This window comes from Arachis ipaensis, chromosome B3, assembly GCF_059453495.1.
Source record: "Arachis ipaensis isolate K30076 ecotype BB chromosome B3, ASM5945349v1, whole genome shotgun sequence".
Classification (NCBI taxonomy): Eukaryota; Viridiplantae; Streptophyta; class Magnoliopsida; order Fabales; family Fabaceae; genus Arachis; species Arachis ipaensis.
In genome coordinates, this window is record NC_142438.1 from 111,196,297 (window position 1) to 111,219,667 (window position 23,371).

At 36.9% G+C, this 23,371-nt stretch overlaps 1 non-coding gene across 1 annotated transcript; it reads right to left on the reverse strand.

Moving 5' to 3' along the window:
• Window positions 1–4,449: 4,449 nt before the first annotated feature.
• On the reverse strand, window positions 4,450–4,557 carry LOC148572040 (small nucleolar RNA R71). Its single transcript, XR_015907996.1, has one exon. It is a non-coding gene; the product is annotated as a small nucleolar RNA R71 (small nucleolar RNA).
• Between the last annotated feature and the right edge of the window lie 18,814 nt (window positions 4,558–23,371).

Here is a 23,371-nt window from a genome sequence, read left to right on the forward strand (position 1 = left end):
CAATGAATTGAATACCTTGGTTCAACAGAAATTACCTCAGAAGAAACCGAATCCCGGAAAGTTCTTAATACCTTGCATCATAGGCACCATGACCTTTAAAAAGGCTCTATGTGACATTGGTTCAAGTATAAACCTCATGCCACTCTCTGTAATGGAGAAACTAGGGATCTTTGAGGTACAAGCTGCAAGAATCTCACCAGAGATGGCAGACAATTCAAGGAAGCATGCTTATGGACTTGTAGAGGATGTCTTAGTAAAAGTTGAAGGCTTTTACATCCCTGCTAACTTCATAATCCTAGACACTGGAAAGGATGAAGATGAATCCATCATCCTTGGAAGACCCTTCCTAGCCACAGCAAGACCTGTGATTGATGTGGACTGATGAGCGGATAATTTATACGCTTTTTGGCATTATTTTTAGTATGTTTTTAGTAGGATCTAGTTACTTTTAGGGATGTTTTTATTAGTTTTTATGTTAAATTCACATTTCTGGACTTTACTATGAGTTTGTGTGTTTTTCTGTGATTTCAGGTATTTTTTGGCTGAAATTGAGGGACTTGAGCAAAAATCAGATTCAGAGGTTGAAGAAGGACTGCTGATGCTGTTTGATTCTGACCTCCCTGCACTCAAAGTGGATTTTCTGGAGCTACAAAACTCTAAATGGTGCGCTCTTAACGGCGTTGGAAAGTAGACATCCAGGGCTTTCCAGAAATATATAATAGTTCATACTTTGCCCAAGTGTAGACGATGCAAAAGGGCGTTGAACGCCAGTTCTACCCTGCAGTCTGGAGTTAAACGCCAGAAATACGTCACAAACCAGAGTTGAACGCCAAAAACATGTTACAACTTGGCGTTCAACTCCAAAAGAAGACTCTGCACGTGTAAACTTCAAGCTCAGCCCAAGCACACACCAAGTGGGCCCCGGAAGTGGATTTATGCATCAATTACTTACTTCTGTAAACCCTAGTAATTAGTTTAGTATAAATAGGACCTTTTACTATTGTATTTATATCTTCGGATCTTAGGATTTTTAGTTCAACTTTGGATCATATTGATCATGTTTGGGGGTTCGCCATTCGGCCATGCCTGGACCTTCATCACTTATGTATTTTCAACGGTAGAGTTTCTGCACTCCATAGATTAAGGTGTGGAGCTCTACTGTTCCTCATGATTTAATGCAAAGTACTACTGTTTTATATTCAATTCAACTTATTCCGCTTCTAAGATATCCATTCGCACCCAAGAACATGATGAATGTGATGATTATGTGACGCTCATCATCATTCTCACTTATGAACGCGTGCCTGACAAACACTTCCGTTCTACATGCAAATAAGCTAGAATGAATATCTCTTGGATATCTAATACAGGGGACCGAGTCCGAGTTATTAGTGTCTTCGTGGTATAAGTTAGAACCCATGGATGGCCATTCCTGAGATCTGGAAAGTGTAAACCTTGTCTGTGGTATTCCGAGTAGGATCTGGGAAGGGATGGCTGTGACGAACTTCAAACTCGCGAGTGCTGGGCGTAGTGACAGACGCAAAAGGAGGGTGAATCCTATTCCAGTATGATCGAGAACCTCCAGATAATTAGCCGTGCCGTGACAGAGCATTTGGACCTTTTTCACAGAGAGGATGGGATGTAGCCATTGACAACGGTGATGCCCTATATAAAGCTTGCCATGAAAAGGAGTAGGAATGATTGGATGAAGACAGCAGGAAAGCAGAGGTTCAGAGGAACGAAAGCATCTCTATACGCTTATCTGAAATTCTCACCAATGATTTGCATAAGTATTCCTATCTTTATTTTCTGTTTATTTATTATTATTATTCGAAAACTCCATGACCATTTGATATCCGCCTGACTGAGATTTACAAGATGACCATAGCTTGCTTCATACCAACAATCTCCGTGGGATCGACCCTTACTCACGTAAGGTTTTATTACTTGGACGACCCAGTGCACTCGCTGGTTAGTTGTATCGAAGTTGTGACAAATTATGAATTAAGATTAGAGCACCAAGTTTTTAGAGCCATTACCAGGGATCACAATTTCGTGCACCAAGTTTTTGGCGCCGTTGCCGGGGATTGTTCGAGTTTGGACAACTGACGGTTCATCTTGTTGCTCAGATTAGGTAATTTTCTTTTTGTTTTATTTTCAAATATCTTTCAAAAATTTCTCATCTGTTTTCGAAAATTATTCTAAATTTTTAAGAATGAATTCTAGTGCTTCATGAAGCATGTTGAAGCCTGGCTGGCTGTAAAGCCATGTCTAATTCTTTTGGACTGTGGCTTCCAACCATCAACATAGAGGCAAGTTAATTGGAATATCAACTGTTACATGCCTGATTTATATCCTAAAGCTGGCTGGCTATTAAGCCATGCCCAACCCTTGGATTGGAGCTTTAGGCCAACATTGAAAGATTCCTGGGATTCTTATTAAAAATTTTGAATTTCTTATTTTCTTTTTCCTATATGTTTTTCGAAAAAAAAATTAAAAGAAAATACAAAGAAATTTATAAAATCATAAAAATTAAAAATATTTTGTGTTTCTTGTTTGAGTCTTGAGTCAATTTTTAAGTTTGGTGTCAATTGCATTTTTTTTAAAAAATTTATGCATTTTTTGAAAATTCATGCATTCATAGTGTTCTTTATGATCTTCAAGTTGTTCTTGGCCAGTCTTCTTGTTTGATCTTCATATTTTCGTGTTTTGTGTCTTTTCTTGTTTTTCATATGCATTCTTGCATTCATAGTGTCTATGCATGAAAAATTTCTAAGTTTGGTGTCTTGCATGTTTTCTTTTCTTGAAAATTTTTCAAAAATAAGTTCTTGATGTTCATCTTGACATTCAAAGTGTTCTTGGTATTCATCTTGACATTCATAGTGTTCTTGCATGCATCATGTGTTTTGATTCATAATTTTCATGTTGTGAGTCATTTTTTTTTGTTTTTCTCTTTCATCATTAAAAATTCAAAAATCAAAAAAATATCTTTCCTTTTTTCTCTCATAAATTTCGAAAATTTGGATTGACTTTTTCAAAAATTTTTAAAATTCAATTGTTTCTTATGAGTCAAATCAAATTTTCAATTTAAAAATCTTATCTTTTTCAAAATCTTTTTCAAAAATCAAATCTTTTTCATTTTTCTTATTTATTTTTGAAAATTTTAGAAATATTTTTTAAAAATATTTTTCTTAATTTTACATCATATTTTCGAAAATATCATCAACAATTAATGTTTTGATTCAAAAATTTCAAGTTTGTTACTTACTTGTTAAGAAAGATTCAAACTTTAAGTTCTAGAATCATATCTTGTGATTTCTTGTGAATCAAGTCATTAATTATGATTTTAAAAATCAAATCTTTTTCAAAACTAATTTCAATCATATCTTTTCAAAAATATCTTTTTATCTTATCTTTTTCAAATACCTTTTCTAACTTCTTATCTTCTTATCTTTTAAAAATTGAATTTCAAATCTCTTTCAACTAACCACTTAACTTTTTATTTGATTCTTATCTTTAGTAAAACTGCCCAACTAACTTTTTACCTTTAATTTTTGAAAATCCCTTCCCTCTTTTCAAAATTTCTTTTTAATTAACTAATTATTTCAATTTTTTATTTTAATTTTATTTCATTCCTAATTTTCGAAAACTACTAACCTTTTTCAAAAACTTTTTTCGAAATTTAACTTTAAAATTTAACTTTTATTTTTCGAATTCTCTCACCTCCCTTCTTCTTCTATTCATTCATCTACTAACACTTCTCTTCATCTCATATCTCTGCTCTCCTCACCCTTCTGTTTAGATTCTCCTTTCTTTTCTCTTTTACTCTTCTTTTCTTCTACTCACAACAAGGGAACCTCTATACTGTGGTAAAAAGGATCCCCATTATTATTTTTCTGTTCCCTTCTCTTTCATATGATCAGGGACAAGGAAAAGGGCATTCTTGTTGAAGCTGATCCAGAACCTAAAAGGACTCTGAAGAGAAAACTAAGAGAAGCTAAAATATAACAATTCAGAGACAACCTTACAGGAATTTTCAAACAGGAAGAGGAGATGGCAGCCGAAAATAATAATAATGCAAGGAGGATGCTTGGTGACTTTAATGCACCTAATTCCAATTTACATGGAAGAAGCATCTCCATCCCTACTATTGGAGCAAACAATTTTGAGCTTAAATCTCAATTAGTTTCTCTGATGCAACAAAACTACAAGTTTCATAGACTTCCATCTGAAGATCCCTTTCAGTTCTTAACTAAATTCTTGCAGATATGTGATACTGTTAAGACTAATGGAGTAGATCCTGAAGTCTACAAGATCATGCTTTTCCCGTTTGCTGTAAGAGACAGAGCTAGAATATGGTTGGACTCTCAACCTAAGGATAGCCTGAACTCTTGGGATAAGCTGGTCAAGGCTTTCTTAGCCAAGTTTTCTCCTCCTCAAAAGCTGAGTAAGCTTAGAGTGGATGTTCAAACCTTCAGACAGAAAGAAGGTGAATCCCTCTATGAAGCTTGGGAGAGATACAAGCAACTAACCAAAAAGTGTCCTTCTGACATGCTTTCAGAATGGACCATCCTGGATATATTCTATGATGGTCTGTCTGAATTAGCTAAGATGTCATTGGATACTTCTGCAGGTGGATCCATTCACCTAAAGAAAACGCCTGTAGAAGCTCAAGAACTCATTGACATGGTTGCTAATAACTAGTTCATGTACATTTCTGAGAGGAATCCTGTGAGTAATGGGACGCCTCAGAAGAAGGAAGTTCTTGAAATTGATACTCTGAATGCCATATTGGCTCAGAATAAAATATTGACTCAGTAAGTCAATATGATTTCTCAGAGTCTGAATGGAATGTAAGCCGCATCCAACAGTACTCAAGAGGCATCTTCTGAAGAAGAAGCTTATTATCCTGAGAACCCTGCAATAGCAGAGGTAAATTATATGGGTGAACCTAATGGAAACACCTATAACCCCTCATGGAGAAATCACCCAAATCTCTCATGGAATGATCAACAAAAACCTCAACAAGGCTTTAATAATGGTGGAAGAAACAGGTTTAACAATAGTAAACCTTTTCCATCATCCACTCAGCAACAGACAGAGAATTCTGAGCAGAATCCATCTAGCTTAGCAAATTTAGTCTCTGATCTATCTAAGACCACTCTAAGTTTCATGAATGAAACAAGGTCCTCCATTAGAAATTTGGAGGCACAAGTGGGCCAGCTGAGTAAGAAGATCACTGAAATCCCTCCTAGTACTCTCCCAAGCAATCCAAAAGAAAATCAAAAAGGAGAGTGCAAGGCCATTGATATAACCATCATGGCCGAACCCAAGGAGGAAGAGGAGGACGTGAATCCCAAGGAGGAAGACCTCCTGGGACGTCCAGTGATCAACAAGGAGTTTCCTTTTGAGGAACCAAAAGAATCTGAGGCACATCTAGAAACCATAGAGATTCAATTGAACCTCCTTATGCCATTCATGAGCTCAAATGAGTATTCCTCTTCTGAAGAGAATGAGAATGTTACTGAAGAGCAAGTTGCCAAGTTCCTTAGTGCAATCATGAAGCTGAATGCCAATTTATTTGGTAATGAGACTTAGGTAGATGAACATCCCCTGTTCACCAATGAACTAAATGCATTGGATGAACTGAGATTGCCTCAGAAGAAACAGGATCCTGAAAAGTTCCTAATACCTTGTACCATAGGCACCATGACCTTTGAGAAGGCTCTATGTGACCTTGGGTCAGGAATAAACCTCATGCCACTCTCTATAATGGAGAAACTGGGAATCTTTGAGGTACAAACTGCTAGAATCTCGTTAGAGATGGCAGACAATTCCAAAAAATAGGCTTATGGACAAGTAGAGGACGTGTTAGTAAAGGTTGAAGGCCTTTACATCCCTGCTGATTTCATAACCCTGAATACTGGGAAGGATGAGGATGAATCCATCATTCTTGGAAGACCCTTCCTAGCCACAACAAGAGCTGTGATTGATGTAGACAGAGGAGAATTGATCCTTCAACTGAATGAGGACAACCTTGTGTTTAAAACTCAAGAATCTCCTTCTGTAACAATGGAGAGGAAGCATAGAAAGCTTCTCTCAATACAGAGTCAACTAAAGCCCCCATAGTCAAACTCTAAGTTTGGTGTTGGGAGGCCTCAGCCAAACTCTAAGTTTGGTGTTGAACTCCCATATCCAAACTCTAAGTTTGATGTTGGGAGTCTATAAAATTGACCTGATCACCTGTGTGGCTCCATGAGAGCCCACTGTCAAGCTATTGACATTAAAGAAGCGCTTGTTGGGAGGTAACCCAATTTTTATTTATCTAATTTTATTTTATTGTTCTTTCATGTTTTATTAGGTTCATGATCATGTGGAGTCACAAAATAAATAGAAAAATTAAAAACAGAATCAAAAACAGCAGAAGAAAAATCACACCCTGGAGGAAGGACTTACTGGCGTTTAAACGCCAGTAAGGAGCATCTGGCTGGTGTTCAACGCCAGAACAGAACATGGATCTGGCGTTGAACGGCCAAAACAAGCAGCATCCTGGCGTTCAGACGCCAGGAATGCACAATGAGGAAAGCTGGCGCTGAACGCCAGAAACAAGCATAAAACTGGCGTTCAACGCCAGAAACATGCTGCATCTGGGTGCTGAACGCCCAGAACAAGCACCAATTCGGCGTTTAAACGCCAGAATTGCATGCAAAGGCATTTTACATGCCTATTTGGTGCAGGAATGTAATTCCTTGACACCTCAGGATCTGTGGACACCACAGGATCCCCACATACCTCCACTCACCTTACCTCCTCATAATCCTATATCACCTTCTCTCTCTCCATTCACAGTCATCCCTTCTGTTTTCCATTCACCACTCACATCCATACACCCCACCTACCTTCAAAAATTCAAAATCTCTTTTCCACCTAAGCCCACCCATATAGCCAAATCACACATCCCTCCATCTCCTCCATATCTTCTTCTTCTTCTACTATTCTTTCTTCTTTTACTCGAGGGCGAGCAACATTCTAAGTTTGGTGTGGTAAAAGCATAGTTTTTTTGTTTTTCCATAATCATTGATGGCACCTAAGGCCAGAGAAACCTCTAAAAAGAGGAAAGGAAAGACAAAAGCTTCCATCAAGGGTCTATAGCTCAGTGGTAGAACATTTGACTGCAAATCAAGAGATCCCTGAGATACCTCAGGGGATACATTTTCCTCCACACAATTATTGGGAGCAACTAAGGGTGGAACATCAAGAGCACCCCATCATCCTTCATGAAATTAAAGAAGATCAAAGAGCAATGAGGGAGGAGCAACAAAGACAAGGAAGAGACATAGAAGAGCTCAAGGACATCATTGGTACCACAAGAAGAAAACGCTACCATCACTAAGGTGGACTCATTCTTCCTTGTTCTCAAATTTTCTGTTTTTTGTTTTCTTATGTTAAATGTTTATCTATGTTTGTGTCTTTATTACATGATCATTAGTGTTTAAGTGTCTATGCCTTAAAGTAATGAATATGAATCCATCACCTCTCTTAAATGAAAAATGTTTTAAAAAAACAAAAGAACAAGAAGTACATGAGTTTCAAATTTATCCTTGAACTTAGTTTAATTATATTGATGTGGTGACAATACTTTTTGTTTTCTGAATGAATGCTTGAACAGTGCATATGTCTTTTGAAGTTGTTGTTTATGAATGTTAAATATGTTGGCTCTTGAAAGAATGATGACAAGGAGACATGTTATTTGATAATCTAAAAAATCATAAAAATGATTATTGAAGTAAGAAAAAGCAGTGAATACAAAGCTTGCAGAAAAAAAAATGGCGAAAAAAAAATATAGAAAAAGAAAAAGCAAGCAGAAAAAGCCAAAAGATCTTAAAACCAAAAGGCAAGAGCAAAAAGCCAATAGCCCTTAAAACCAAAAGGCAAGGGTAATAAAAAGGATCCCAAGGCTTTGAGCATCAATGGATAGGAGGGCCTAAAGGAATAAAATCCTGGCCTAAGCGGCTAAACCAAGCTGTCCCTAACCATGTGCTTGTGGCGTGAAGGTGTCAAGTGAAAACTTGAGACTGAGCGGTTAAAGTCAATGTCCAAAGCAAAAGAAGAGTGTGCTTAAGAACTCTGGACACCTCTAATTGGGGACCTTAGCAAAGCTGAGTCACAATCTAAAAAGGTTCACCCAGTTATGTGTCTGTGGCATTTATGTATCCGGTGGTAATACTGGAAAACAAAGTGCTTAGGGCCACGACCAAGACTCATAAACTAGCTGTGTTCAAGAATCAACATACTGAACTAGGAGAATCAATAACACTATCTGAACTCTGAGTTCCTATAGATGCCAATCATTCTGAACCTCATCTGATTGGAGCTATGTTTCATTGATAGTTTGGAATTTATAGTATATTCTATTCTTTTTATCCTATTTGATTTTCAGTTGCTTGGGGACAAGCAACAATTTAAGTTTGGTGTTGTGATGAGCGGATAATTTATACGCTTTTTGGCATTGTTTTAAGTATGTTTTTAGTGAGATCTAGTTACTTTTAGGGATGTTTTTATTAGTTTTTATGTTAAATTCACATTTCTGGATTTTACTATGAGTTTGTGTGTTTTTCTGTGATTTCAGGTATTTTCTGGCTGAAATTGAGGGACTTGAGCAAAAATCAGATTCAGAGGTTGAAGAAGGACTGCTGATGCTGTTGGATTCTGACCTCCCTGCACTCAAAGTGGATTTTCTGGAGCTACAGAACTCAAAATGGCACGCTCTCAACAGAGTTGGAAAGTAGACATCCAGGGCTTTCCAGCAATATATAATAGTCCATACTTTGCCCAAGTGTAGATGACGCAAAAGGGCGTTGAACGCCAGTTCTACGCTGCAGTCTGGAGTTAAACGCCAGAAACACGTCACAAACCAGAGTTGAACGCCAAAAACACGTTACAACTTGGCGTTCAACTCCAAAAGAAGCCTCTGCACGTGTAAACTTCAAGCTCAGCCCAAGCACACACCAAGTGGGCTCCGGAAGTGGATTTATGCATCAATTACTTACTTCTGTAAACCCTAGTAACTAGTTTAGTATAAATAGGACTTTTTACTATTGTATTTATATCTTCGGATCTTAGGATTTTTAGCTCAACTTTGGATCATATTGATCACGTTTGGGGGCTGGCCATTCGGCCATGCCTGGACCTTCATCACTTATGTATTTTCAACGGTAGAGTTTCTGCACTCCATAAATTAAGGTGTGGAGCTCTGCTGTTCCTCATGATTTAATGCAAAGTACTACTGTTTTATATTCAATTCAACTTATTCCGCTTCTAAGATATCCATTCGCACCCAAGAACATGATGAATGTGATGATTATGTGACGCTCATCATCATTCTCACTTATGAACGCGTGCCTGACAAACACTTCCGTTCTACATGCAAACAAGCTAGAATGAATATCTCTTGGATATCTAATACAGGGGACCGAGTCCGAGTTATTAGTGTCTTCGTGGTATAAGTTAGAACCCATAGATGGCCATTCATGAGATCCGGAAAGTCTAAACCTTGTCTGTGGTATTCCGAGTAGGATCTGGGAAGGGATGGCTGTGACGAACTTCAAACTCGCGAGTGCTGGGCGTAGTGACAGACGCAAAAGGAGGGTGAATCCTATTCTAGTATGATCGAAAATCTCCAGATGATTAGCCGTGCCGTGACAGAGCATTTGGACCTTTTTCACAGAGAGGATGGGATGTAGCCATTGACAACGGTGATGCCCTATATAAAGCTTTCCATGGAAAGGAGTAGGAATGATTGGATGAAGACAGTAGGAAAGCAGAGGTTCAGAGGAACGAAAGCATCTCTATACGCTTATCTGAAATTCTCACCAATGATTTGCATAAGTATTCCTATCTTTATTTTCTGTTTATTTATTATTATTATTATTCGAAAACTCCATAACCATTTGATATCCGCCTGACTGAGATTTACAAGATGACCATAGCTTGCTTCATACCAACAATCTCCATGGGATTGACCCTTACTCACGTAAGGTTTTATTACTTGGACGACCCAGTGCACTTGCTGGTTAGTTGTATCGAAGTTGTGACAAATTATAAATTAATATTAGAGCACCAAGTTTTTGGAGCCATTACCAGGGATCACAATTTCGTGCACCATGGACAGAGGAGAGTTAGTCCTTCAATTGAATGAGGGCTACCCTGTGTTTAAGGCTCAAGGATCTTCTTCTGTAACCATGGAGAGGAAGCATGAAATGCTTCTCTCAATACAGAGTCAAACAGAGTCCCCACACTCAACTTCTAAGTTTGGTGTTGGGAGGCCATCATCAGGCTCTGAGTCTCTGTGAAGCTCTCCAAGAGCTCACTGTCAAGCTATTGACATTAAAGAAGCGCTTGTTGGGAGGCAACCTAATGTTATTTAATTATATTTATTTATTTTCTATTGTTATTTTATGTTTTCTTTAGGTTGATGATCATGTGAAGTCATAAAAACAACTGCAGAAATAAAGCAAAATGAAAAACAGCATAAAAAATAGCACACCCTGGAGAACAGACTTACTGGCATTTAAACGCAGTAATGATAGCAGAATGGGCGTTTAACGCAGAGCCTGGCAGCATTTTGGGTGTTAAACGCCAGAATGGGCAGTACTCTGGGCGTTTAACGCCAGAAAGCGGTGTCTAGTGTCTGGCTGGCGTTAAACACCAGAAAGGGGCAGCAGACTGGCGTTTAACGCCAGGAAAGGTAGCAGAACTGGCATTTAACACCAGGAAAGATAGCAGAGCTGGTGTTAAATGCCAGAATTGGCACACAATGGGCGTTTGAACACCAGAATGGTGCAGGGAGCAGAATTCCTTGACACCTCAGGATCTGTGGACCCCACAGGATCCCCACATACCCCACCTCTTCTTCTCTACTCTTCACACCTTTCTATAACACTCTTTCCCAAATACCCTTGACCAATCACATCAATACCTCTTCCCCAAACACCATTCACCTATCAAATCTTACCCTCTTCCCCATATTATCTTCACCATTCACATCCATCCATCATAAACCCCACCTACCTTACTATTCAAATTCAAACCATTTCCCTCCCAAACCCACCCATTCTCACACGGATTCCCTCTCTCTCCTACCCTATAAATACCCCTCCTCACTACCTTCAATTTCACACATCATACACACTACTACCCTCCTTGGCCAAAACCTTTACTACCCTCCATCTCCTCCTTTTCTTCTTCTTCTACTCCTTTCTTTCTTCTTTTGCTCGAGGACGAGCAAACCTTTTAAGTTTGGTGTGGAAAAAGCTCTGCTTTTTTTATTTTTCCATAACCACTAATGGCACCTAAGGCCGGAGAAACCTCTAGAAAGAGGAAAGGGAAGGCAATTGATTCTACCTCCAAGTCATGGGAGATGGAGAGATTCATCTCAAAGGTCTATCAAGACCACTTCTATGAAGTTGTGGCTAAGAAAAAGGTGATCCCCGAGGTCCCCTTCAAGCTCAAAAAGAGTGAATATCCAGAGATCCGACATGAGATTCAAAGAAGAGGTTGGAAAACTCTCACCAACCCCATTCAACAAGTCGGAATCTTAATGGTTCAAGAGTTCTATGCTAATGCATGGATCACTATGAACCATGAACAAAGTGTGAACCCGAACCCAAAGAATTGGCTCACAATGGTTCGGGAGAATTACTTGGATTTCAGTCCGGAAAATGTGAGGTTGACATTCAACTTGCCAATGATGCAAGGAAATCCTCACCCTTTCACTAGAAGGGTCAACTTTGATCAAAGGTTAGATCGAGTCCTCATGGACATCTGTGTGGAAGGAGCTCAATGGAAGAGAGACTCAAGAGGCAAGCCGGTTCAACTAAGAAGGCTTGACCTTAAACCCGTGGCTAGGGGATGGTTGGAGTTCATCCAACGCTCTATCATTCCTACTAGCAACCGGTCTAAAGTTACAATAGACTGGGCTATCATGATCCATAACATCATGAATGGAGAGGAAGTAGAAGTTCATGAGATCATATCCTTAGAACTCTACAAGGTGGCAGACAAGCCCTCCACTTTGGCAAGGTTAGCCTTTCCTCATCTCATTTGTACCCTATGCAATTCAGTTGGAATTGTCATAGAGGGAGACATCCTCATTGAAGGAGACAAGCCCATCACTAAGAAAAGGATGGAGCAAACAAGAGAGCCCACTCATGGACCTCAACAAGAGCATGAGGAAGTTCCTCATCATGAAATCCCTGAGATGCCTCAAGGGATGCACTTTCCTGCACAAAACTATTGGGAGCAAATCAACACCTCCTTAGGAGAATTGAGTTCCAACATGGGGCAACTAAGAATGGAGCACCAAGAGCATTCCATCCTCCTCCATGAAATTAGAGAAGACCAAAGAGCCATGAGGGAGGAGCAACAAAGGCAAGGAAGAGACATAGAGGAGCTCAAGCACTCCATAAGATCTTCAAGAGGAAGAACTAGCCGCCATCACTAAGGTGGACCCGTTCTTTAATTTCCTTGTTCTTATTTTCCTGTTTTTCAAAATATATGCTTTATGTTTTGTCTATGTTTGTGTCTTTATTACATGATCATTAGTGTCTAGTATCTATGTCTTAAAGCTATAAATGTCCTATGAATCCTTCACCTTTCTTAAATGAAAAATATTTTTATTTGCAAAAGAACAAGAAGTGCATGATTTCGAATTCTATCTTGAAATTAGTTTAATTATTTTGATGTGGTGGCAATACTTTTTGTTTTCTGAATGAATGCTTGAGCAGTGCATATTTTTGAATTTGTTGTTTATGAATGTTAAGATTGTTGGCTCTTGAAATAATAATAAAAAAGAAAGAATGTTATTGATAATCTGAAAAATCATAAAATTAATTCTTGAAGCAAGAAAAAGCAGTGAAGAACACAAAGCTTGCGAAAAAAATAAAGAAGAAAGAATGGCGAAGAAAAAAGCAAGCAGAAAAAGCCAATAACTCTTTAAACCAAAAGGCAAGGGTAAAAAGGATTCAAGGCTTTGAGCATTAATGGATAGGAGGGCCCACAGGAATAAAATCCTAGTAAGTGACTAAACCAAGCTGTCCCTAACTTTGTGCTTGTGGCGTGAAGGTATCAAGTGAAAAGCTTGAGACTGAGCGGTTAAAGTCGTGGTCCAAAGCAAAAAGAGTGTGCTTAAGAGCTCTGGGCACCTCTAACTAGGGATTCTAGCAAAGCTAAGTCACAATCTGAAAAGGTTCACCCAGTTATGTGTCTGTGGCATTTATGTATCCGGTGGTAATACTGGAAAACAAAATGCTTAGGGTCACAGCCAAGACTCATAAAGTAGCTGTGTTCAAGAATCAACATACTGAACTAAGAGGATCAATAACACTATCTGAATTCTAAGTTCCTATAGATGCCAATCATTATGAACTTCAAAGGATAAAGTGAGATGCCAAAACTGTTCAGAAGCAAAAAGGCTACAAGTCCCGCTCATCTAATTGAAGCTAATCTTCATTGATAAGTTTGGAATTTAGTGTATATTCTCTTCTTTTTATTCTATTTTGTTTTCAGTTGCTCTGGGACAAGCAACAATTTAAGTTCGGTGTTGTGATGAGCGGATAATTTATACCCTTTTTGGCATTGTTTTTACATAGTTTTTAGTATATTTTAGTTACTTTTTATTATATTTTTATTAGTTTTTATTCAAAAATCACATTTCTGGAGTTTATTATGAGTTTTTGTATTTTTCTGTGACTTCATGTATTTTCTAGCTGAAATTGAAGGACTTGAGCTAAAATCTTATTCAGAGGCTGAAAAAGGACTGCAAATGCTATTGGATTCTAACCCTCCTGCACTCGAAGTAGATTTTCTGGAGCTACAGAAGCCCAATTTGTGAGCTCTAAATTGCGTTAGAAAGTAGACATCCTGGGATTTCCAGCAATATATAATAGTTCATACTTTTCCCGAGATTTGATGGCCCAAACTGGCGTCCAAAGCCAGCCTAAAACATCTTGCCGTAAAACGCCCAAACTGGCACCAGAATTGGAGTTAAATGCCCAAACTGGCACCAAAGCTGGCATTTAACTCCAGGAAGAGCCTATGCACGTGTAAAGCTCACACACCAAGTGGGCCCCGGAAGTGGATTTTTGCACTATATGCACTTAGTTACTCATTTTCTGTAAACCTAGGTTACTAGTTTAGTATAAAAACTACTTTTAGAGATTTATTTTACATCTTTGGAATATATTTGGAATATCTTTTGATGACTTTGATCTTTGAGACCATTGTTCACGTTTGGGGGCTGGCCATTCGGCCATGCCTAGACCTCTTTCACTTATGTATTTTCTTCGGTGGAGTTTCTACACCCCATAGATTAAGGTGTGGAGTTCCGCTGTTCTTCATGAATTAATGCAATTACTACTGTTTTCTATTCAATTCACGCCTACTTCTTCTCTAAGATATACTCTCGTACTTAATTCAGTTAAGTCAGAATGAAGGGGTGACCCGTGACAATCACCCAATCTTTGTTACTCGCTTAGCCAATATCCGCGTGCCTGACAACCACAAAGCGGTCTACATGATGTTCAACATAGTCATTGGACGACAGCCGGAGTATATTCTCTTGGATATCTAATACACGGACCGAGTCCGTGAGATTAGTATCTTCGTGGTATAGGCTAGAATAATTGGCAGCATTCCTGGGATCTGAAAAGTCTAAACCTTGTCTATGGTATTCCGAGTAGGATCCGGGAAGGAATGACTGTGACGAGCTTCAAACCTGCGAATGTCGGGCGCAAGTGACAGTGTGCAAAAGGATCAATAGATTCTATTCCGATGCCAATGGGAACCGACAGATGATTAGCCATGCGGTAGCTGTACCTGGTATTTTTCATCCGAGACGAGAAATCTGACAGTTGATTAGCCGTGTAGAAACCGTAGAGGACCATTTTCACTGAGAGGATCCTATAGCTTGCCATGGAAGGAGGTAACGCATGGTTGGAAGAAGGCAATAGGAAAGCAGAGGTTCAGAAGCAACAAAGCATCTCCATACGCTTATCTGAAATTCCCACCAATGAATTACATAAGTAACTTTATTTTATTTTATATTTTATTTATCTTTTAATTATCAAATCCTCATAACCATTTGAATCCGCCTGACTGAGATTTACAAGGATGACCATAGCTTGCTTCAAGCCGACAATCTCCGTGGGATTGACCCTTACTCACGTAAGGTTTATTACTTGGATGACCCAGTGCACTTGCTGGTTAATTGTGCGGAGTTGTGAAAAGTGTGAATCACAATTTCGTGCACCACGTACGCATAGAGGTGTGCGTATGCACACAAAGTAAAAGTTTCCATTTTGTATGCACGCATGGATACGTGCGAACACCCTCAACAGAAGGCACTTCCCAACGTGTGCGTACACATGATGTTGTGCGTACGTACAACTTGCATTTTTCGCAGGTTGTGTGTGCGCACAAGAGCGTGCGAACGCTCCCAACAGTAGGCATATCCCTGTGTGTCTGTGCGCACCAGAGTGTACGCACGTTTTCAAAATTTCACAGGGTGTGTGTGCACACAAGGGTGTGCGTACGTACAAGTAAAAACATGGCCCCTGCTCAGAGCACGCGCACAACAGTGTGCATGCGCACACAAACCAGAACTCACAATTTCTGCAACGTCACAGAAATCAAATTTTTGTCACCAACTTCCAACGATCATATCTTTACTACAAAATTTCGATTTTCGCAAAATATATACCGTTTTAAAGCTCTTTAAATTATATTTAATTTGATATGAAATTCAATTAATTTCAAAAATTGTTGCTCAAGATATCATCCGTCAAAGTTCACCAAAAACTGGTTTTTACCAAAAGTTCACTAGGTTCTCAAACCTTCAAAATTCACAACCAAACCAATTCAAAGCCTATTCAATTTCACCATACAACCCTCCCAAATACTATACTTTACCTTTCCATTCCAACTCAATCAATTCAACATCTAACTCAATCCATTCATCCACCATAAACCCAACAATTTCCACAATTTCTACATCAAGATTCTGATATCAACAACTTTAACATAATCTCATTATTCATAAGCATCACTTATCCTATCTCAACATCAACAAACATCATAATTCGTTATCATTCCACACAATCATCATTATTCCACCCAACTTCATAATTCAACATCATCATTTACCATCATCATCACAATCATCAAAATCATCATACATCACAATTATCAACAATCAATTTCGATCCTATTCTATGGTCCACTAGCCTAAATGTCCAGAAATATTACATATTACATAGAGAAAATCGAAACCATACCTTGGCCGATTCCCAATATGTGCTGTACACCAAATTTGTGTCCACACCAAGTCTCCAATCACCAACAATTAATCCAAAGCTCCAATAATTCACAAGTCAAGCTAGACATATGTAATTTTATCATAAATCAACACCTAGGGTTCATCAATTTCACAAATTCACAAGGTAAAGAGTTTTCTTACCTTCTCCGATGGTGTTTGGGGCACAAACTACCAATAGTCCAATCTTAGATACCACCGAATCAATCAAAACACAAAAATTCACTCAAAACCAACTCCCACATTTTTGAATTTCTTAGGGCTACAAAAAGGAGAGAAAATTTCAAAATCTTACCAACACAAGTTAGATGAAACTAAAGGTTCGATGAGAGCTTCGCATAGCCGTAAACGGCACGCGAATCGGAGAACTGTAGCTCGAGTTATAGCCACCGAAAGTTGGTGGTGAATAGTGACACTCCCCCTTTCTTCTCTCAATTCATGCAGCTGTAATGTTAAGTTATGAGGCTGAAATGACCTCACTTAAGGGTATATATGGGTTAGGCTTGGGCCCAACTTGGGCCCAGTCCAACCCGTTAGCGTTTTTGACCCGTTTGCTCCAACTTTGGGTCAAACCTTTAAAATTATTGTCCAGTTTTCAACTTTAATTATTTTCTAAGTTTTCCTACAGTTTTTACTGCTCTCACACAATATCGGACAGATTTAAGCCGATACTGCTAGCTAATTTACCGGTACGTATTTTTACGCAATTTTCCGCAGAAAATTATATTTTTCAACTCAAAAAAATCTATTGAGTCCAAAAATCATATTTAAATTTTCTAATTAACATTTTAAATTTTTATATCCTATTTTAAGCAATTAATTTAATTAATTAACCAGTTAATTAGTCGTAATTCTTATAGACATTATGCAAGAAATAATAAATAATGTTGGATTCATCGAAATAAATTTCACACCCACATTTATATATGGTATAATCTCACCATCAAAATATACTAATAAACACACATTAGCTTCCATTGTTTTCAACAAAAACTTCTCAAACTCTAATACTCTCACACTCTAAAACTTTAAAAGAAATCACAACTAAGAACATAGAAGTAGAAGAAAGTGAATGAATATACTTTGCTTATTAGCTTATGTGAGGTTAACTTATTTATATAGGAACAAAAACTAATTTCTTAACTACTTTTGTCACAAAATAGTAAGATTTTGTTTAAAATAATATTAAATATTAATATTTCGCATGAAATGATATACTGACTTGGTCAATTCAATCTGACAAAGAAAACTTCTCGCAGTATATGAATGTTTGAAAATGTCATATTATTCCTTCCCAATCATGTTTTTCATTAAAAAAAAACCGAAATTCCTTCTCGCTGGCGACGTTATGAATTTTTAAAATAAAAAGCAAATTCCTTTTCACTAATAGCAAGGTACAATTTTAAAAAATTTAGAAAAACTAAAAAATTATTCTTGCTTTATGTGAGATACTTTTTGACTAACTAAAAAAACTAGTATCTCACCCACCGCGAGAAGGGTGAGCCCACCACTCCCTATCCAATACCCCATGTTTCCATCTTCGAGAATAACCATAAAAAAGTTCCATAATCAAATTTTTTTTGCTGTGAATTGATGGTAGTTTTCTCTTTCTTTTTTTCATGTGGTGAAAAAAAAGGCTATGTGGTCCCGTGCATTTGCATGAATCAAAAGCTAGTAATTAAAAGAAACTTTCATGTATCAGACTCTACTTTATTCCCCTATCACATAGCCATGCATTATAAAGCCACCATAAATACCACCTAATATTATTTAGTTCTTACATTTTGCTATATAGAACTTGATTTGAGCGTAGTTTTGTGGGAATATATTAACTAAAGAAATATTAAGAGAAGAGATTAAGAGTAAAAAAATTTGTGAAAAAAATACTTTTATTAGTGACAAATAAGCAACATAAGAACTAAAAATAAGAAATAATAGTAGAGAATAAGTGTTGAGACCTTCACTAATGTCACAAAAGAATAAATGAGTTCTTTTAAAGTGGACAAGGGTTAAGTAAAACTTGCTATCAGGTGTTCTAGTGGAACACTTGAATAATATTTTTGTAGATTCACTTGTTTGAATTTGATGAAAAAAGTCAAGAATAATGAAAATAATTAGAGGAGAGCAAAGGATAAAGATGATCTCTCCAATTTTTAGAAAATTCTTTCGAGAGAAGTGGATTGATGTCCTTTTATAATCTTAAACTATTTTAAAGGGAGAATACATTATTCAATGGTTACAATATCATCAGCCTATCCTAAGGCTTGTTACTGAATATGGTAGTTAGCAGAAGGTATTTTGGGGTGTTCCCATTATTTTAAGTCTCTTTAACTAAAATGGGTGTAAAGAAAAAGTTAATCTCCACAAGTTAAGATAGCATTTCTGACACTATTTCGGGTGTTTGTGGCAAAGAGGTATTCGGGTAAAAGAGTGCTCATGGCATGTGACATTAGTGAAGGGACATCTAGTTTGATTCATTTCTAACTAAATAACATTCTTTACACTTCAAATTCAACCAATCCACTTCCACCAATTTAGTTTCCACTTAAAGAGAAATTCAACTCCTCAATGTGTTCTTTTTGGGGTTTCATCCTTTTGGCCCAACACGTATAGAAAAAACTTTACGCTTTTTTGGCCATGTTTTGAGCCATCTTAAAATTATTTGTACACAACAAAATTACCTTTTTGGTGTACAATCATAAGCCCCATGCATGCAGTATTTGAGGATACAAAATATTTTCTCAGACTGTATATTTTATATCGTCATGCTTGTTATGGTGTCTTGAGACACTAGATATTCGTTGTCTTTGCATCTGAATATAATTGTTTTTCTTCTCATGTAACACATCTCAGCCCGATGTATATTAGATTATTACTTCTGGAATCAGCTAAAGGAGCTCTATGACAAAGGTCTTTCAACTTGCAACTTGAAATGTCATATCTTCATTTGTACATGTTTCCAATGGCAACACAAATAGAAAAAAAATCAGAAATTATGAGTAATATTCATTTGTAACTAGAAAATGGATATTTGGAAATATTAAAAAATTATTTGCCTAGCATAATAATGAGAAATTTGATAATAAATTTTTAGTTTAATCACTCTATTTGTCCCTATAGTTTCGCAAAATTTTCAATTAGGTTGCTATACTTTTTTTCTTTTAATTGGGTCCCTGCACCAAATTTTTTTTCAATTAGGTCCTTCTTGGCAGCAATTGGCTTAATTTTATAGGGACCTAACTAAAAAAAATTGGTATAGGAACCCAAATAAAAGAAAAAAAAATGTATGGACCAAATTAAAAAAATTTTTGGTGCAATGACTCAATTAAAAGAAAAAAAGTACAGTGATCTAACTAAAAATTTCACGAAATTATAGGGATCAACAGAGTAATTAAACCTAAATTTTTCAGTTAGAGCAATTTACTAATGGAGTGTTCAATATTAGTATTCTTCCAAAGCTGTAAACTTGGAATATCATGCAATACCTTCATATACTTCACCAAATAAAATATGATAATGTGAGAACATAAAAAATGAATGGTCTTATCAAGTAAAGAATATGATGAATAATTTTTATACCTCTGATTTTTTTTTCATTAGAAAACTCCCTGGTTGCTTGACGTCAGGATTTTTACCAGTAAAGAAGTTCATAAAAACAGTCGCGTTGTAGATATAGTCTCTAAACCAACAAAAATTCCTTCGTGCAAACGTTTTGGGTGTCACAAGTAACAAACCCCTTTAAAAATTGTTAACCGAGTATTCAAACTTCGGGTCGTCTTCTCAAGGAATTGCAAGGAAGTATGTTCTTATTACTGGCTATAAAGGTTGTAATCGGGGTTTAGAAGGTGAGAAGCAAGTGATTTAAATGACAAGTAAAGTAGATGGCAATTGAAATAAACAAACACTGTAAAGCAACTTTTGGCAAGGTAAGAGAAATTAGAAGTCCAACTTAGTTATCTCTCTCAACAATAATGAAAGTTAAATCTAAACTCCACTTAGTTAACCTTTACTAAAGTAAAGGAAAGTCAAGGGACTAATTAGTTTGACCTTCGAATCCTATTTATTTCCTAAGAAAAAGTTGGGATTATTGAAGTTCAGTTCAATTAGCAAGATAACGATTATCAATTATGCTGAGTTTAATAATGTTGAGTTACTGATTTCTTAACCAAGACCAAAAAGGGAAAGAGTAAAATTGTTGGAATAAAAATGCCCTTAGCTGGGAAGCAATGGTAACACAAATTAAGGAGAAAGCAATCAATAACTGAAATACCTCAAATAATCATTAATTCAAATCATAACATGGGAAGGATTCATAAGTCAAGTTGGCAACATTTATGGGTACAAATAAAAGCATTAAAGTAAATATTAAACCTGGATCGAGAGTCACTCTTACAAACTAAGAGAAGTCCTAAATCCTAATCCTAATCCTAAGAGAGAGAGGAGAGAACCTCTCTCAAACTAAATCTAAATCATGGAAAGTGAAAATTGGTGAGCTCTCCCTGAATGGATGCATTCCCCCACTTCATAACCTCTGGTCTATGCCTTCTGAACTTGGATTTGGGCCAAAAAGGGCTTCAAAATTCGCTATGAGCGTTTTCTGCAATTTCTGGTGCGTGGCCTCTGTCACGCGTCCGCGTGGGTCACGCGGTCGCGTCATTCGGAGCATTTGCTTGCCACGCGGTCGCGTCAGTCATGCGACCGCGTCATGTGCGTTCTACTTAAGGCGCGCAGTCGCGTCAGTCATGCGGCCGCGTCGCTGCTGATTCGCGCTTGGCACGCGATCGCTTCGTCCATGCGATCGCGTGGATGCCAGTTTCTTCAGAAGCTCCGTTTTGTGCTTTCCTTCCATTTTTGTATGTTTCCTTTTCCATCCTTTAAGTCATTCTGCCTTAGAAAATCTGAAACTACTCAACACACTAATCACGGCATCGAATGGAAATAAAGGTAATTAAAATAATTAATATTAAAGCTTAGGAAACATGTTTTTCACATACATCACATAATAAGGAAGGGAAAGTAAAACCATGCAATTAATATGAATAAGTGGGTGAAGGATTGAATAAATCACTCAAACTAAGCACAAAATAACTCATGAAATATGGGTTTATCAACCTCCCCACACTTAAACAATAGCATGTCCTCATGCTAAATCCAAGGTAAAGAATAAGGTAAGGTTAAAGTGGTGGAATGTTATGCAATGCAACATATTCTAAATGCATCTATCTAAATGAGTCATGCAATTCCAATTTATCCACTTATATATAAAGCTTACATGTAGTCAAATTAATTTACATCCTCAAAGAGTATATATATATATATAGCCAACCCTTAAATAATAAAGCATTTTAGCAAATGAGATGGGAAATATTGTACAAACTTAAAAAACAATTAGTAATTTAAGCACAGATATATGCTGATGAGCTATTGAACCCTCACTGGATTTTGTGTTTACCCTCTAGTCACTCAGTGTTTATTGGGTTTATTCACTCTATTTTTCTTTTTATTCTTACTTTCTATCACTTTGTTCTTCATCTAACCAATCAACAATTATAGAGTACAGTCATACCAAAGGTCATGAGGTCTTTAATTAAGGTTGTAATGGGGCCAAGGTGAAGGTAAGGATATATGTATAAGGCTAAGTGAGCTAATAAGTGAATCCTTAATTAGACTAAGATCTCACCTAACATACATATTTAGTAGAACAAAACTTCTTTACCAATTTTCCCATATTATCCCACTTGTTGTTACATGCTCATGTTTCAATTTTTGTTTTTATCCCATGTGCATTGCTTTTATTTTGCATTGGGAAATTTTTTTTTTATATCCCCTTTTATTAAATGCTGAAAAATAACTTTTTTTTTATGCACATGGTAATTGAATCACTTTGATTTCTCATGAGCATGCTTTCCAAAATTTATTTTATTTCTTTTAACTTTTCTACCCTTTTGTTTCTATCATCCATGTTCCCAATAGGTTTCCCGCATTTTAATCTATTTATAATTTTCTATCTTAAGCTAACCAAGGATTCAACTTGGGATTTTATTTTGTTTTTCTGCTTAAGGCTAGTAGTGTGGCTAAATAGAATAAAAGGGATTTTAAAGGCTCAAGGGGGCTAACAAGGGTGATGTGAAAGTTAGGTTATTTTGGGGTAAGTGAGCTAAAATAAATGATGGCCTCAATCATTCTTTTGGCATGTATCTATATTCTATAATTGGACATATAGATTAAAGCAAAGCAAAGAACATCAGAATAAAAAGAAACGAAACACACATGAATGAAATTATGGTTTGAATGCAACCATACAATTAAGCTCAATACTCACAGGCTGTGTGTTCTCTAACTCAAGCATCATATATCATTAATATATGTTATGCAGGTTTAGTTAAAAATTCCCATTATTCTCATAAAAAAATTATTTAAGGTAGCCTTTAAAGTTTTAATGTTCCTCCTTGATGAAATGTTGTCAGCTTAACTATATGATGTAATGCTATATATACAAGGTTTATGGATTTAAATCTGTTATGTTCAATTTCCTAGCTTACTTCCTTTTTATATTTTTCAATTTAACTATGCTATCTTATGCTAAAAAGGGTAAACTATACTAATTAATCCACTAATAAGTCAGAATTGCAAACTAAACTAAATAACTAAAAATATGAACTAGAAATGCAAAATGCAAAAGTAGAGTAAAAATACATAAAAGCAGCAATGTATAAGTACTCAGAAAAAAAAGAAAAATACAGAAAAATATCCAAAATAAAAGAAAAAGAGATGTAGTGGTTCACCAAAATAAAAATGCCAGAGATGGCGACCTCCCCACACTTAAAATGAAGCATCATCCCTGATGCTCAGTCAAGCCGGGTGTGAAGGGGTGTCATCACTGGTAGGAATGGTAGCTGGGGGCTCTGTGGTGGTGGTGGGCTGAGGGTCTGGCTGCTGTAGAGGCGGTGCTGACTGGATCAGGATCTCCGGATCTGCAGCCTCTATCTGATGCGTAACCTC